General features: G+C 35.7%; 1 protein-coding gene across 3 annotated transcripts in view; it reads right to left on the reverse strand.

Moving 5' to 3' along the window:
- Window positions 1-15,596, reverse strand: part of FSTL5 (follistatin like 5) — a 318,510-nt gene that overhangs the window by 192,831 nt on the left and 110,083 nt on the right. The window lies entirely within an intron of this gene.

Raw genomic sequence — 15,596 nt, forward strand, 5'->3', positions numbered from 1 at the left:
AAAGAGTGAGAGGCCTCATTGGCAAGACTCAGTGCTCAGGTGAGGCACTGGACTTGGACCTTTCTCTTGCTCCGCAACCAAAATCAACCAAGCAAAACACACACAAGAAAAAACCAACAACCAACAAAATGGATGAATAGAAAAGCAGAAAATTAGCTCCTTTTCCTTTTTCTGCTGTTTATCTTTTAATTTGCTGATTTTCCATTCTCCATTCCCCCATAGTCTTAAACTGGATTTCCAGGAGAATATATTTTCCTTTATGCATACTTATCATAGAGTTAGCTGTCAGATCTGAATGTTTTCTTCTTCTTGAGCTTCTGCTATGCAAACAGAGTGATGCTTGCTAAGGGCTTTGTTCCACGGCTCCATAGTTTGAGCACCTCTGATAGGGGAACTGAACACGATTAACCAGGCATCGTAAGTCATCCATACACTAAGTTCTTAGAATAAGCATACATAAATTGCTATCATCTATTGTAATGTCAAATTTGCAATGAGGACTTACATACTTAAGGGTACTGCTTCTGTAAAAAAATCTGCACAGCTCCACTGACTTTAGTGGAGCTACATTCTTTATGTTGTTAAAGGATGTGATCCACTCTAACTTGAGACTCAAATACAGATAAAATAAAATTTAATGTAGCTTGGGAAGGATCTATTCTAGAAACAGCTTGCAAGCATCAGATAATTACTCTCTTCAGATAGTTACAAGGGTGGATTAATTTTACATCTTGCTCATTTCCATTCAGTATATGATGCAGATGAATCAATGCTACAAGAGGGGAAAAAATTCAGGAATGTTTATCAAAATGTGTAAACATGTTTACAGTCCTATGCTGCTCGATCATTCCACCTCATTTTTACTTAATTAGAGATATTCTTGAATAGCAATGAAGACAGCTTCTGAGAGAATCCCTTGCTACTAAACTACAAAATTATAAAAGCAAGGAAAAAAGGCTAGTTCAGTAGGGACTCACTCTCTAAAGATCAATGATGATCTCATGAGGGTATCTCTACCTGCTTTTTTCCTCAAGTTATATGAATAAGTTTATTTTTAAAAGATCTTTGAGTGGTCAGAAAAACTAAGTAATTTATCAAACATATTCCACTGTGACAGGAGATGCAAATTAAAATTAGCTTTAGTTTCTAGAACTCTGGATTATAGATTTGTTCTATAAAATTTATACTGTGAACTATCTGTCCTGATGGTTAGAAGGAGACAATGCTAGAAACATTTGGTATTCTCCAGTTTCCACCTGTCATATCCTTTTTATATTTAGAAAACATAAATGGAGATCAGTCAGCTCTTTCTATAGGAGTGAAGCAATTCTTTATGGCTCTAAACTCTTCTCCCTTGTGAAGGGTTCCTTACTCAGTCCTAAGAGACTATGTAAAGTAATGGGAGAGCTTTACACAAGAGTTATCTTCTCTTCTACCAATTCTATTAAATAAGTGCAGTACTTAGAAAATGAAAATTGCTATAGAAGAGCTAAATACTATTGTCTTTACTTGGTTGCCAAGGGACAGCTGCTATTAAGGTCTTTCTCTGTACAATTATTAATTTAGCATTTTCCATCACACTCCCTGCTTTACATTATTCCAACCATGTCAAAATTTAACCATTTAGACTGCAATATTTTTTGTCACTTTCCTCCTTTTGAAATCTGAACACTGACCATTAGATGCTTCATATAAAAATACATGAAAAATTCACTGTTTTGCGAGGTTAAAGCTTTCCCATAATTTCTGGAGTGCTTATTTCTCATAAATACAAAGAATGTCTCCAGCGCACTCACATGAAATCTGACTGGGAATGGAGTATTTCTTCTGCAACTACAGAAATACATTTTCCTTTCAATAATTCCTCCAGCATTACCCGATGCATATATCCACACAAATTAATATATTCAACATAGCTTTTATTGACTCTGGTAGCTAAATAACAAGAAGATTTCCACTTCAACAAGCATGCCTGACATCCAGGGAGACTGTAGACCACAAAGTGATTATTCCCCCCTGCCCCTCAACTGCTTTTGCTAAAAGTCAAAGGAATTATGGGAAGAGATCTAGAAACTGCAGACAAGTTGCAACTCTATGACAGCTGTGGTCTCAGTGGTTTTCTTGCCCATGTGTAAGAAATGAGAAAGCATCCTACTAGGTATACAAAAAGGTAAGGAGCTATAATGGAAATAAGAGGACAGTGATAGCTTTGAGCAGTCTAGGGTTAAAAGCAGAACAGACTGCAACAGTTGCACCCAGGTGGGGAAGGAGCTACTGCATGAGAAGGGACTAATTTTGTGACAGAGGATGGCTCAGAAGGAGCTAAAAGTTGAAGAGTCATTGGCACCTATAATCAAACATAGACATTGAGCTGCTTTTTTTCCATTGACATGCTAGGAAACAACTATCTAACTTCTGGCCAGGCACTTGCTTCATTCTTTCCAAATGAAAGTCTGCCAGTGGTTATATTGCACTGTTACTGTTGCTCTGTTTGAGCACGCAGGAGAAATGCCCCTCTTGCACCTCAGAACTCCAGTCCAACTAGTTGGGAGCAACACAGTACCACACATTAACTTGTTCTAGTTTAGTTGTTAAAAAGAATTAAAGTGTTTAAAATATTAAAGGAATGCAAAAACAAGGATGCCATAAAGTTTAGGAAAGTCTAAGCTAGTGTTGTTTGGTTCAAACTTAATTACAGTTCATTGAACATACACGAGCAAATATAGCATTAAAGGCACAACCGCTAATCTGTGTCATTAAGTCCATAATACAGACAGCTCAGGAAAAAAAAGTTCAGGCTTAGATAAATGGTTATCATCTCTGCCTCAGTATAACACAGTAAACAGTTTTACACTTTCAGATGAAAACCAAAACTTTGTAGTAGGAAGGCGTTTTATAGGATAAATTCCTTTCCTGAGCTGGCTTTTCACTTTAATACTGCCTGCTTTTCCACCTAGCCTCATGAAAGGCTGAAGAATTAGCGCAGGGAGGACACATGGAGGGAAAGGAACAGAGTCCATTACTTTCACAGGAGCCAGAAAGCATTCAAGTACAAATTTCTACACTGGATTACCCACTTACTGTAACTAAAGGTCTTATCTTGAAAAGTCTTACTCACATATGTGCCTTCGGTGATGAAAAATGCAATAATACACTTTGGGCCCTGTAAACTACATTCTGTGTGTTATGAGAGGACATACTACACTGGTTAGAAAGAAAGAATTTTGATGTTTTTTTTCTAGAACTGGTGTAAGAATATGCTTGCTCATTCAGCATTAGGCCTATAAAATACATCGGGTCATTTGTATCTAAACCAGCCTAGTAGCCTGCATTAACAATAAGAGAAAGCAATATCAGAAAACAGTATTAAAAGTAATTTAAAAATAGAAAAAAAAAAAAAAGAAAGTGTCAATCCACAGGGAAGAAAAGTCATCCAATTTTGTCATAAGATTTCTGATTGAATTTCATAGTTATTCAGAATAGTATCTGGAAAAGGAAAACAAAACCATCTAATGAATTAAAACTATTCCTATTTTAGCAAGTGATTTAATGCAGTCATAAAATGAATTCATAGCTATTTGAATTCACAAGGGAAGAAAACACTAATAATCTACCCTCAACAGAGATTTAAGACATGGTGTGTGTTGCAGTGTGAAAGGTCGCTTCTAGGATGATATATAGATCTTTATTATGCCTAGTACTCAACACCTTCAGTGATGACCTAGAAGATTCAGTAAGTATTAAGCTGAAGAAATATACAAATCATACCAGTTCAGAGATAAAGCAATCTCAATGAGATAAAGATTTTCAAAACACAACCTGAAAATAAAGAAATTGTATTAGACTGGGAAAAATAATTTGGAACAGTTGTTGAATAAAAAGAAGACATTTTCAGAGCAACATCAGATCAGGGGAGTTAAGAGAGAAAACATACATTTTATTGCTCTGAATTAGTAGCAAGAAAGCCTTTGCAGCATTAGTCTGTGTACACCAAAAGCTATACACACAAGTGTTTGGGTACTTGGTATACTGCACTTCCACAGCTGCTTCCGGAACAGTGTGTTCAGTTCTGGGCGTATGACCAGAAAATTATTGATTAATTAGAACAGACTTGAAGAACAGAGAAGGAAGTAAACGCCTGAGGGAATTTCGTGTTACAAGATTTAGGTGAGTTAAATATGACTTGCTCTCCTGAGCAAACACTGAAAAAACAAAGAATTCAAATGTATTTATAAGGTTAAATAGTATGGTTAGAAAGGATTTAATTGTCATAGGAAAAATAAATAAAAATTATATTTAAACAAAAGTATTTAACTATCTGGAAAAATATTCTAAGACTACAATAAAAGTACTTGGTGCAATTTTCTCTGTGACACTGGAAAAATCTTCGCTAGCAAATGTAATACTAGGAACTTTACAGACTAAGGGGAGTCAGGAAGAAGCACCCAGGGCAGGGACGAGATTGGAATACAGCATGAAATAGCAAAGGTTTAATGTCTGAGAAAAGAAAACAGTGCAAAAGCAGAGGAAGCCTATGAATACCAGAAACTTCTAAACAAAAATACCATTTCTCAGCACCTCACTTGACATCTCAGGAGTTCTGCTGATCAGTAGTTTTCAGGTGTAGCATCTAGTTCTATAAAATATGTTTTTCAATACTGGGTGTATATTTTCAGGCTATTCTGACCAGAAATTCTTCCATCAGTTATAGTTAATATTTATTGTAAGTGTAAATGAGAACTGAACTGGGCAAGGTAATTTAAATCAAAATCAAAGTTTAATTTTCCTACAAACTGCATCTACCTTACTCAAAAAGTAATTAACTCATCCAGACTCAAATGAACAAAAAAGATGCAAAAGCCTTGCTTCAGAGAGAGCCGAGTTAAATAAGAACTTGCCACCAAAAAAAGGAAAATCTCTTGCAGGATAAAATAAGCAAAAACATCATTCTAATATACTCGCACTTCAAAGACCACTCGGGCATAAAAGATGGGAATTTTAAAAAGGTTAATTTCAGCTCTCAGGTATGCCTCACTGAAGTAAGATTACAATAGGAATTTGTTGCAATTATGTCAAACCAGCTAACAGTATCCCCAAAGTTTTTAGCTCTAATAGTCATAGTTCAAGAATTTTGAGTGATTCTATCATAACCACCACATTCATATAAAAGCACCATTTGGGACCAAATTTTGCCCTTAGTTCCACCATTCCAAATTAGTATTAATCTCCCTAAACTAACTTTGAGTCTGTTTACAAAAGCCTTCAGACTCACAAAGCAATCAGAAATAGAGCACAGCTTTAATAATGAAAACACTGGGGAATGTTTCTCACATTTCAGACATCCACAGGAAAAACTGAAAGAACTGAAACCTTCTTTAGACAAATTATTCCTTCTCAGATACCACATCCCCAGGAAGATTCTTGAGCTATGAGACTAGAAAGCATTACAAAAAAATTTACCTTTTAAACTCTTCACTTGAACTTCTATGGCTAAAAACTGCAACTGGAGTATAGACTAGAATTTGATCCTTCTACATCAACACCCCAACTAACAAGCTAGAGAATATTTCCTACCCAGTAGCTGACACAAGGACTTTTTAAGGCTCTTATAACCAGAAGAGGCCAACCCTTAACATTAATTGCAAGCCCTCCTGTTGTGAGGTGAAATTCTTGAGTTAGAGTCTCCACACCAATTAAGCAGAAGGGGCATCTGATTCTTGTTTCCCGTATCACTGCCTGATGAATGCAAGAAGGACACCAACACATCCGTTTCAATGAGCTTTACAAATGTTTCAAAAGAGCTCTGAGTACACCCAGTAAAACTAGTCCCTGCAGGTGAAATACACAGAAAAACATCAAAATTCCAACTCCCTCCAAGCTAGACAGATTTCAGGCAATCTGATCCAGGACATCTGTGGCAGTCACACACCTTGACAGCCACAAGCTCTTAGCTCTTGGGTCTTTATCTAAAGAAATGTGCGTACTTATTTTGATTGCTTGGAATTGCAAGAAATGTAGTTATAAATGCATTTGTCAGAGAGAAATAAAAAATGGAATTAAAAGACTTGAAGTTTGCAGTTACTATTCTTAGGCTTCTACTTAAAATTATAAGTAACAATATTTTACGATTGGATAGCTACATTATACACTGAGAAAGTATCAGAAGCATAGGTCATATGACAGCTTTGAGAAGTGGCAAAGAATGGTTTTGTTAAGGAAAGACAAAATATTAAATGTATCAGACAAAATAAGCCTTGATTATTTCTATATTTGCTAGCTACTAGCTATCCAAGAATTGGAACTTCAAATTGTAGAAGCAAAACAACATTCCACCTTTTGTTATCTTTAGTCTGAGGACAGCCACACATAAGAACAACTCAAAACGGGATGAAAAAACATCAGTTCATAGCAAAACACATTTTTGATAAATCCTAAGAGGGTGTTTTTGTTCTTTCAATTTTTAAAATTAAATTAACCCGTAAATTCCATGTCAGTTAATATTTTAATGATTATAAGTCAGGAGTGAAACAAGGTTCTGTTGTGCCACATCTAAAGAAGTTCTCTGTTTCGAAGAATTTACCATTTCCATACACTCAACACGTACCTACATGTTGCCAGAAATAAACAAACACACTTGTAATGAAGTTTAAATACACTCAATGTTTCTACTGATTAATGTTTTCTGACAGAAACTCTAAACAAAATGAATTGAAAAAAATCAAAACCTTACACAAGTTAATCAGAGGGTAACTTCCTTGTACATATTAGAAGGCCATTATACCAAAATATCACTGTACTTTCAAAAGCCTTCTAAGCAAGTAACAGTTAAAAAGTCAGTAAATAATATTTTTCTACATCATCAAAACCTTGGCACCAAACCACAGTCCCTGCCCAGAAAACCCCTAATAATTTGAAACAGGTTTCTTCTAAGAGTGAAGATTAGCTTTAAGCTGTAAGAAGCTAATTTTAACTCCTACGCTCTATGTAAGGTAAGCATATATAAAATACTTCTTATGAAAGTAAGAATTGCCAGTTAACATCAAAACAAGTGATGTGATACTTAACATGGTATTACTTTTCCCTCCTTATGAGTCTTGTGATGAAATTCACCAGCCATAACAAAGCCAATGAGAAAACGCTTAGTAACTTCATCTGAGTCAGCTTTTTGCAACTGCTACTGCAGAGTAGAAGACAGGGTGAACAGCCTATTAAATGCCACTGCAATGACAGGACCATTGTGGGAGAGATATAGATACATTTTACGGAATCCAAAAATCTCTCAATAAGGTTTATGTATCTGACAACACCAAACCTATACTCTACTGTCTAAAACAGCAAAATCAGGACTCTGAATATGGATTTTATATGCCACACTGTTTATCCTGCTGAAACTAAAATGTACATATTGGCAGACAAAATGAACATGAACTTGTCTTATAGTCAGTTATTAATTCTTATCTCAAAGAATTTCTTTTTCAAAAAAAGAAGAAAAAGAAGTCCAACAACTAATTCCCTACAAGTAACCCTAACCTATGTAGCTTTTATGATGTGTCTGCAACTTACAAATTTTAAGGCACAGAATACTTGAAAAACAATTAGAAAAGAAGTATGAATTCATTAAATCCTTCAGATCTAGAATGTAGACCAGACTGACTTTTTATCTAGTTGTTCCTAGCAGAGTTTAAATGGTTACTCTCAGAGGACAGATATGTAGTATACTGCATACAGAGCAGCTGCCATTGAAACCTCATTTTCCCAATCAAAAAAAAAAAACCCGCCAAAAAGCCAACACTATGATATTTTACATAGCCTCTATTGGTACAAAAGACATCAGCTGGATCACTCTCCAGTCAGTAATAGTATATACACTTATGTACAGGGATTTTCACAGGATGATACCCAAACAATAAAACTATGTATGAGAAATTTGTCACTGAGGATGTGGATTTTCCAGAATAATCATCATTAATGCTGTGCCTATTTTAGCCATCACATTCAGAGAAATACTGCAAGTTTTATGGTACCTCTTCAATTCAATTCTGTATTGCTGTGACTAGTGTCAAGGGTACATCCTCCTTTTTTTCTATTCTACTTAAACTCCAGCAAGAGCTGTATCACAGGACAGATCTCTGCTTGTATCTTCCACCTCTGGACTTCAGAACATTCAGTTCAGATTTAAATTTTGGAGATTATTTTGTGCCAAACTTAACTTTCACTGAGCTTGCACCAGTGCAAGTTAACTAATAAGTTTAGCTAAAACTAACCAAATTTTTGAAAAGGACATGAAAAAGTGAAGTAAATTCACAAGTACACAGAATTAAAAGCTTTCTCTCTAAAGCACAGAAATGACAGCTAAAACTTGTGACAATGTAAGCCAGGCCATAATGTTACACAGAAATGCAGAATTAAAGCTTGCTATGTAAAACTAACACTACTACCTTCTGCAAACACGTTTTAAAATAATTCATCATGACATCATCACAAAACACGCACATAGTCACTTTTGAGGGGTCTTCAGTTTCATTAAATCTGCCATGACGAAAAAGTATTCTCTGTATGGAAACACCATCAATGTAATGTTCTTCAGGTCATATACTGCTAAGCAAGCAAAATCCAAGCATATAATCACCGGTTCAAGTCAAATATTGCTTCACATTCAAATTTATAAAATGAAACCTCAGCCAACTCATTATGGATATTTCCACCTTATAAACAATTTAAAAATAATGAGAATCATTAACTCAAACTCCAAAAGCTAACACAGTTTAACCTTGCATAGTGTACACGGAATATGAAATAGATGTTGGAAAAATACGCTTTGCATATCTTACACTTACTAGTCTAATATTTGTCATAAGTTTGTCCCACTTCACAGTTTATCTCCTGAAAAATAAGTCTAACTATATTTTTCCATGTATAAAATTGTAATACAAAGAAGCTCAGCCGAGTATTTTTTATGTTGGGACAGCAGCAATTTCCATATAAAAACTATTTAACAAAATAATTAAGCTTTAGTGTGACCACACCTACTTCTCAGTTGCCTAAAAGACAGTGGATAGAATAAAAAACATGGCATTCTGTTTTCAAAGTCCATTTTGTCATCCAGCACCAAATTCAAACCAGCACTGCACGAAAACAGACTTTGCTTTCAGAAATTCGTGATGATAAATGTGGCAGGAACTCACGGGTGTTTTATTCAATTAATTTACTGGCCAGCTAAAGGATTGCGGTAGCATACAGAAAATGACTGGCTCCTCTATTAAAGATCTCATGTAGTTTTCCTGCAATTGTTTTTCCTCTTGGATATTATACTCACTAACCTTCCAAGGTCAACCTTGGATACCTCCATGACTATTGCTTCCTTAACTAATTAGTCAAAACAGCATTGCTCCTTCTTTTTGAAAAATGACATCAAGGATTCAGAGCTCAGAAATAGACCTTCTAGAGATCTGTTTAAATAGAGAACAACCCTGTACATCAATCACACAATGTTTGTTTTAAGGTTCCAATATCCCTTTCCCTGCTCAAGGCTTGGATGATATTCATGTTCATAGAATTAATTGTATTGCTGACTGCAATCGACAAGTCTGAAAATATTTTCTTCATGATTTCCTATTTTCTCTTTCTTTTCTGGGTTTAAATCTTAAGCATTTTTTCCCCTCATATTGGTTTACAGAGATACTTTACTTTGCAACTACTTGTATTAGAATTGCCTAAGTCACAGGTTCATCCATTTCTCCTGATAGAGCTCTGATCACATTTCTTAAGGAATTTTTTCACTCATCCATCACTGATACCCATTCTAAGACTTCATTTTCAGTCTCTCTTTCTGCCTGATGGACATTGGTCTCAGTATGGCTAGCAGGGAATTAAGCCCTTCTTCCTAGACCATGCAAGTATCTTGCTCTGCTGAGTGCCTGTCTTCACAGAAATTGTTCTTGTCTAATTCAGGCTTTGTTTTTCAAATTACTACTGACTTAATACTGTAAAATCATAAATCACCTGCCAGTTCAGCATTAGAACTCTGTATTGTGCACAGCAAAACACCTCTGTTGTGCACACCACTTGTTCAAACCATTTGAGATAGAGTTTGATTTACTAGGATATGTTTTGTCACGGCATTTGTAAATCCCACTCTGGAAAAGTACATGTAGGTGAAAACAGAGACAGTTGATGGCCTCATGTTTACTTTACGGAGGTAGTTGGTAGCTGCTTTCTTAAACCGTATATGGTCAAGCAACTACAGATAGGCTATCCTCTGCAGACCCATCTGAGTCTGTAGTGTGTAAGTAAAGTGTAACTCCACATAGTGACAGAACAAAAGCAGACCTGCTAAGTGACACGTGTACATAACGTCTGTCTGCAATAAGAAAAAAGAAAGGGAGAGAGAGAGAGGGAGTGTGAGTGCGTGTGCACACAGAGGTATGAACCTCCCCCAGCAATTTTGCCTGCTGCAGGCGATGCCGCACGCCTCTTCCACTGACTGCTGTGGATATTTCTAAGCAGTTACAGTTCCTTCGACTGAAAACTCACATAACTACACCAGATAACTGCAATTTCCATTACTTTCTGTATTATCAAATAAGGTAGAACAGAAACGTGACAATTATGTTACTTCAGGCAGACCATTAAACATAGTTCATAATTCCCAGCTGATGAGATGGAAAGTATAAACAACTGTAATGCGCTACTACAAATTGCATGAGTTACTCTGCACTGACTGCTGCAAAGGATTTTGTTTCCATAACACAGCAGCAGCTTTCTACAGAGCTTACCTCCTGCCTTGGTACACAAGGCCCAGCTCTATCCTAGAGATCACCCACTACTGTCAGTAACAACAGATAACAAGTTATTTGCCAATAAATTTAAAGTACCCCTTGAACTCAGCTGAAAGGCCAAGACATGCATACCATGGGGAGCATGCTTTTTGTTAGTTTTGTATCAGAGATGAAGTATATCAGCTAAAGAGCACGAACGGGAAATTTGCACTGGTGCTGCCTGTTTGTCATTTGAAGATTTTAAGTCCAGTGATTTCTAATGATATTTTTTTACTCATCAATAAATCTACGAATTTACAAAAAAAATTCATCCTTTAAAAATGCTTATGTGCAAATGAACTGACTAAATATTTTATGCAGCGTATAATGCCTACAAGCTGGTCAAAATTTGGACTTTGCATTGAGAAGTGCAATTCAATTATTACTTTAATGGAAAAGCAGCCAAACACCATTAAGTGATTCACCAGCTGATGATAGGAGACAAATTTCGCACAGTCATTTAAACTGGTCAGTGTGCTAAGTTGTTGCATAACATTATGCCAAGTTGCTCAAGTAGCTGCTGAAGTCAGCTGAAAGATCAGCCACTGACGTGGCTTTTGTACTAGGCCTTGAATCAGAAATACGACAGTTCCTGTCCTCGTTGTTAGTAGTTCTGTGTGTGTGTCAACATTGTATTTACTGGCAATCTTTGCCTTGCTTTAACCAGTAATAACTTTGTAAATTTTGCATACCAGATAATTTACCAGGAATTATGATTTTTATTTTGATTTGGTTTTTTAATAGCATAAATTCAATTAAAATGAAAACATTTTTGGATTTGCAACTGCAGGCAAAACATTGTGTATTAATAAAGTATGATAAGTCAGCAACAGGCTTACAGATATGTAAACAAATTTTGTGAATTATCCCATAAAAACCATGTCTGGAGGGCTGTTTAAAGGCATTGTTTTCAAATTGTGACTAAAGGGAATAATTACATATTTATTAGGCTGGCTGAATTGCTATGACTGTCATAACTGTATGGGATGTATTTGAGAGTTGATACTGTATGTCAGCAGAGGAAATTGAAAATAGTTCAATTGATAGGTTTCTACCTTTAAGAGGTTTCTTTTCTATTAACAAAGGAAATGATGTTAGTGCCTGTAAATGGAGTTAAAATGCTATTAAATGCCTGTACCCTGAAATACGTCCCAAAGCAATTTGATGTCTCTTCCTGCATCTTATTAGTAGTCAAGAAAATTCAGATCATCAAAACACTTAAAAATGCTGCCCAGAGCAGACCAATTTTTTACTGTCAGCAGAGATGATAATCAGGTAATCAAGGAACTTTTTTCCATAGGCAAGTCTGAACTGGTCATTTCGTGTTTACACTGACAAAAATATTCCCTGCAGAGATTCAGAAGAGAGAGACGGAAACTCCATCTCAGCAGCATAAGGAAAAACTGTCAAGGCTCCTCTACAGAAATCCTTCCTTTGGATTTAAGTCAGTGTGTAACAAATTAGTATCTACTAAAAGGAAGTGGTATAACATGGCAATTTCTGGACACTGAGACAGCATGAAAAAGTGGAAGGTAAGAGAAAGGCAGGACACAATTTATTGTTTCCTTAAGAATTTCAAGAACTTCTGAGATTTTTCTTTTCATCCACCTATTATCAGTCATGTATAAGCTAAATTTTCTTTACCTCTTTAGCTACTTCAAACATTTTATTTCTACTACTCCACCCAAGCCTTTTATTTTTTTAATTATTAAATTTAAAGTTCATTGGTTTGGGGTTTTTCAGAGTGTGTTGTTTAAGGGGGCACTGTATCACCCACATAATAACAGTTCTTTAGTGAAAAGATGGATCTCTCAACTCTAAATATTTAGCTTTTATTTTGAGGTTTTTATGTGAACAATCTTTTCTTTCATTTTTTAATGGACTTGCTCATAAATAAATATCATAAATAAATTTAAGCTGATGCCATTTGTGGAGAGCTATTAAGCTTTATTATATATGTTGTATGGATTGATCACCATTGAAGTATTGATTGATCATCTTTGTACTATTGCATCTATTCAGCTCTATACAAAGAAAAGCTTTGTCCATTTGTTTTCTGCCAGTATTACAATTTTAAACAATAACTGCATTTCAAAATAATATTTTTTAAAGTGACAATGGAAGAATTTTCAGTGAACACTCCTGTTATTTTTTATTTGTACAAGTAATTATCATAAACTTTGCATTCAGCTTCTTGTGAAGTGAGCCTCCTCTTCCCTACTAGTCCAATAAGCAACTGAAAAGGGTTATATATTAAAATGAAGGTATTTAACCTGTACTTGTAATCTCACGTACGCTCACTTTCTCTTACAAAAGACAGAGAATTAAGATCCTTTATTCTTTGATTTCTCCTGTAGCATTTAGAAATAACAATATCCCATTCAGCCTTCTGCCCTGAAAGCCCAAGTCTGTAAATTATGCATTATAAAAGAGCATTTGAATACTGCAAATATTTAAGCTTTCATCAGGTGAACTCTGCATAAATTTTCCATGCTACTGAATTATCATTTAGAGTCCCATTCTCTTTGTTAAAATAGGAGTAAAGCACTGTCTAAAGTTTAACAAAAACAAGCACAAAATTAGAAATTTATCTGTGCCACCACTCACTTTCGAGTTCAAAAATTCCTCTCACTTCAAGGTTCAGAATATTTGGTAAAGCATTTGTATACAACTCAGGAAAATATTCTTAATAGATGTAGACTGAAAAATGCATCCACAATGCCTCCTAAAGTCCCAATCCTTTGATCATCTAAATAACAACATTGTTCAAGGAAACAACCCTTTTTAGTCAACGTAACCAGATTTTCATCTTCCAGAAACAAGTATGCAAAATGGACACCATGGACTGGCCCCATCCACAGATGGCTCACTGTATGAAATAGGAATGTTAAGATGCACACCCAAGGCCCATGAGTCTTGGAAGGGTTCTCAGTGCCACCACCATCACAAATCCTTGCAAACAGAGTAAAACAACTGACAAAATGAAGCAATGATTTTATTTTCTTTTTTAAAAACACCATTTTTGGGGGGGAAATGGGAGATTTTTTTAACTGGTATTAAAGTTCTATATGTATGTACAGCTTGCTGTTACAAAGAGGGTATCAAGACAACTCTGATGGCTATACATATTGTGTGCATAGACATGTGCTCATTTACCTATGGATTACAAAAATGAACAGAGGCTGTAAGCTGTTATTACTAGATATTTCATTTGAGCTCCTAGGTCTACCCATCAGCTGTTAACTCAAGACTTAACCTATTAATGCCTTCCTATCTTTGGTCTATTTAGAATTCCAACAGCACAGAAAAAGGGCTAACCCTTATTGTAAGTGCACAAAGAGTGAAAGAATAATAGAAATGCATGTATTTTTTTTATTTCCAGAGTTACTTCCTAGTCTAATACAAACAATAATGAGCAAAGGGAAAAAAAACATAACAAAAAACCCCACAACAAGCACAGGAAATGTAATGAGTTCTTTCTGATCACTTTTTTTTCCAAGTACATATTCTCTGCAAGCACTGTAGATAAACAAAGCAAATCTAATGATTTTTTCAAAGCACCCAGAATTTTCTGAATACTTTAAAACTTTTTAACAATTTAAAGGGGTCATACAAGAAAATATTTAAAAAATTAGAACACTGTAAGGTCAATTTCTAAAACCTACAAGGTAGGTAAACCACATCCATTGTAAGTGAAGGACTGCCACCAGCTTTGTTGTTTACCAAGTCATTAATGTTTCAGAGACAGCTCCACAAAATGCTGCACCATTTCACTGTGGGACTACACCGGGAACAGCGGAGCTAAGAGCTCTTCCTTGCTTCTAGGTCTGGATTTACATTTCAGGCAAATCCTAAGACCATTTCAGCACAACATTCAAGTTGACTAACTTGTGTCCTTTTCCCTAATCATTATTTTCTGTGGAAAGAGTTAAGCAAGTAAGGGAGAAACCAGGACATTGTTCCTGTATCATTAGGGATGATGATCCTAGGGTATACCAACAGGAAAAGCCCCAGCTCATCATACAGACACTCTATGACACGTTGCCTTATGACCTGTACTGACAGCTCTCTGGTAATTATTGTCAATGAGCTAAAACTATCTTTCCTATGCAAATAAATACTTTGAAGACCGAGTATTCCTTTTTGTTCTGATGTTAGACAAACCCAGCACCTCTGGAAATGGTCCAGGGATCCTAACATGTCACTGGAAGAGCCATGAAACAGGATATTAGCCAGGTTTAAGAAAAACCTAGGCTACAGCTTCTTTTTGCCAGTTTGAAACAAAAACTTTGTCATGCTTCTCCTCACTTTTAAGGTGAGTGCTCAAACCACAAGGCCTGTGAAAGACTATTTAAAATCTTCAGAGTGTTTCCCCCTTACTGGTATTCTTTCCTGTTATTCTATACCTGCCATTCGAATACTCTTCTTAGCAAACAAGACAAGCAGACAGCTGAAGAATTAGACTTGGCCTGAGACAGTGATCTAAAACCAGACTTCAGAGCACCAACCTGATTGCATTTTGTGTAAGAACAAACATCACATTAGTGGTACAAACAGCATGGTCGCAATAAAACAGTATTTTCCAGTTAACTCAAGGGTATTTTTTTTTTATGCTTATTCCTTTCAAATTTTTAACCCAGTATTTCCTCCTTTGGACGTCCTTTTGCATCTTTCATTTCTGTAATACACCACTTAATCAAGTGACCAACTTCAATTAACATAGTATTCATTAGACTCAGTAGGCAGGCTTGAATCAGGCCCTGAGTTCACTCAGATGAT

This window comes from Opisthocomus hoazin, chromosome 5, assembly GCF_030867145.1.
Source record: "Opisthocomus hoazin isolate bOpiHoa1 chromosome 5, bOpiHoa1.hap1, whole genome shotgun sequence".
Taxonomy (NCBI): domain Eukaryota; kingdom Metazoa; phylum Chordata; class Aves; order Opisthocomiformes; family Opisthocomidae; genus Opisthocomus; species Opisthocomus hoazin.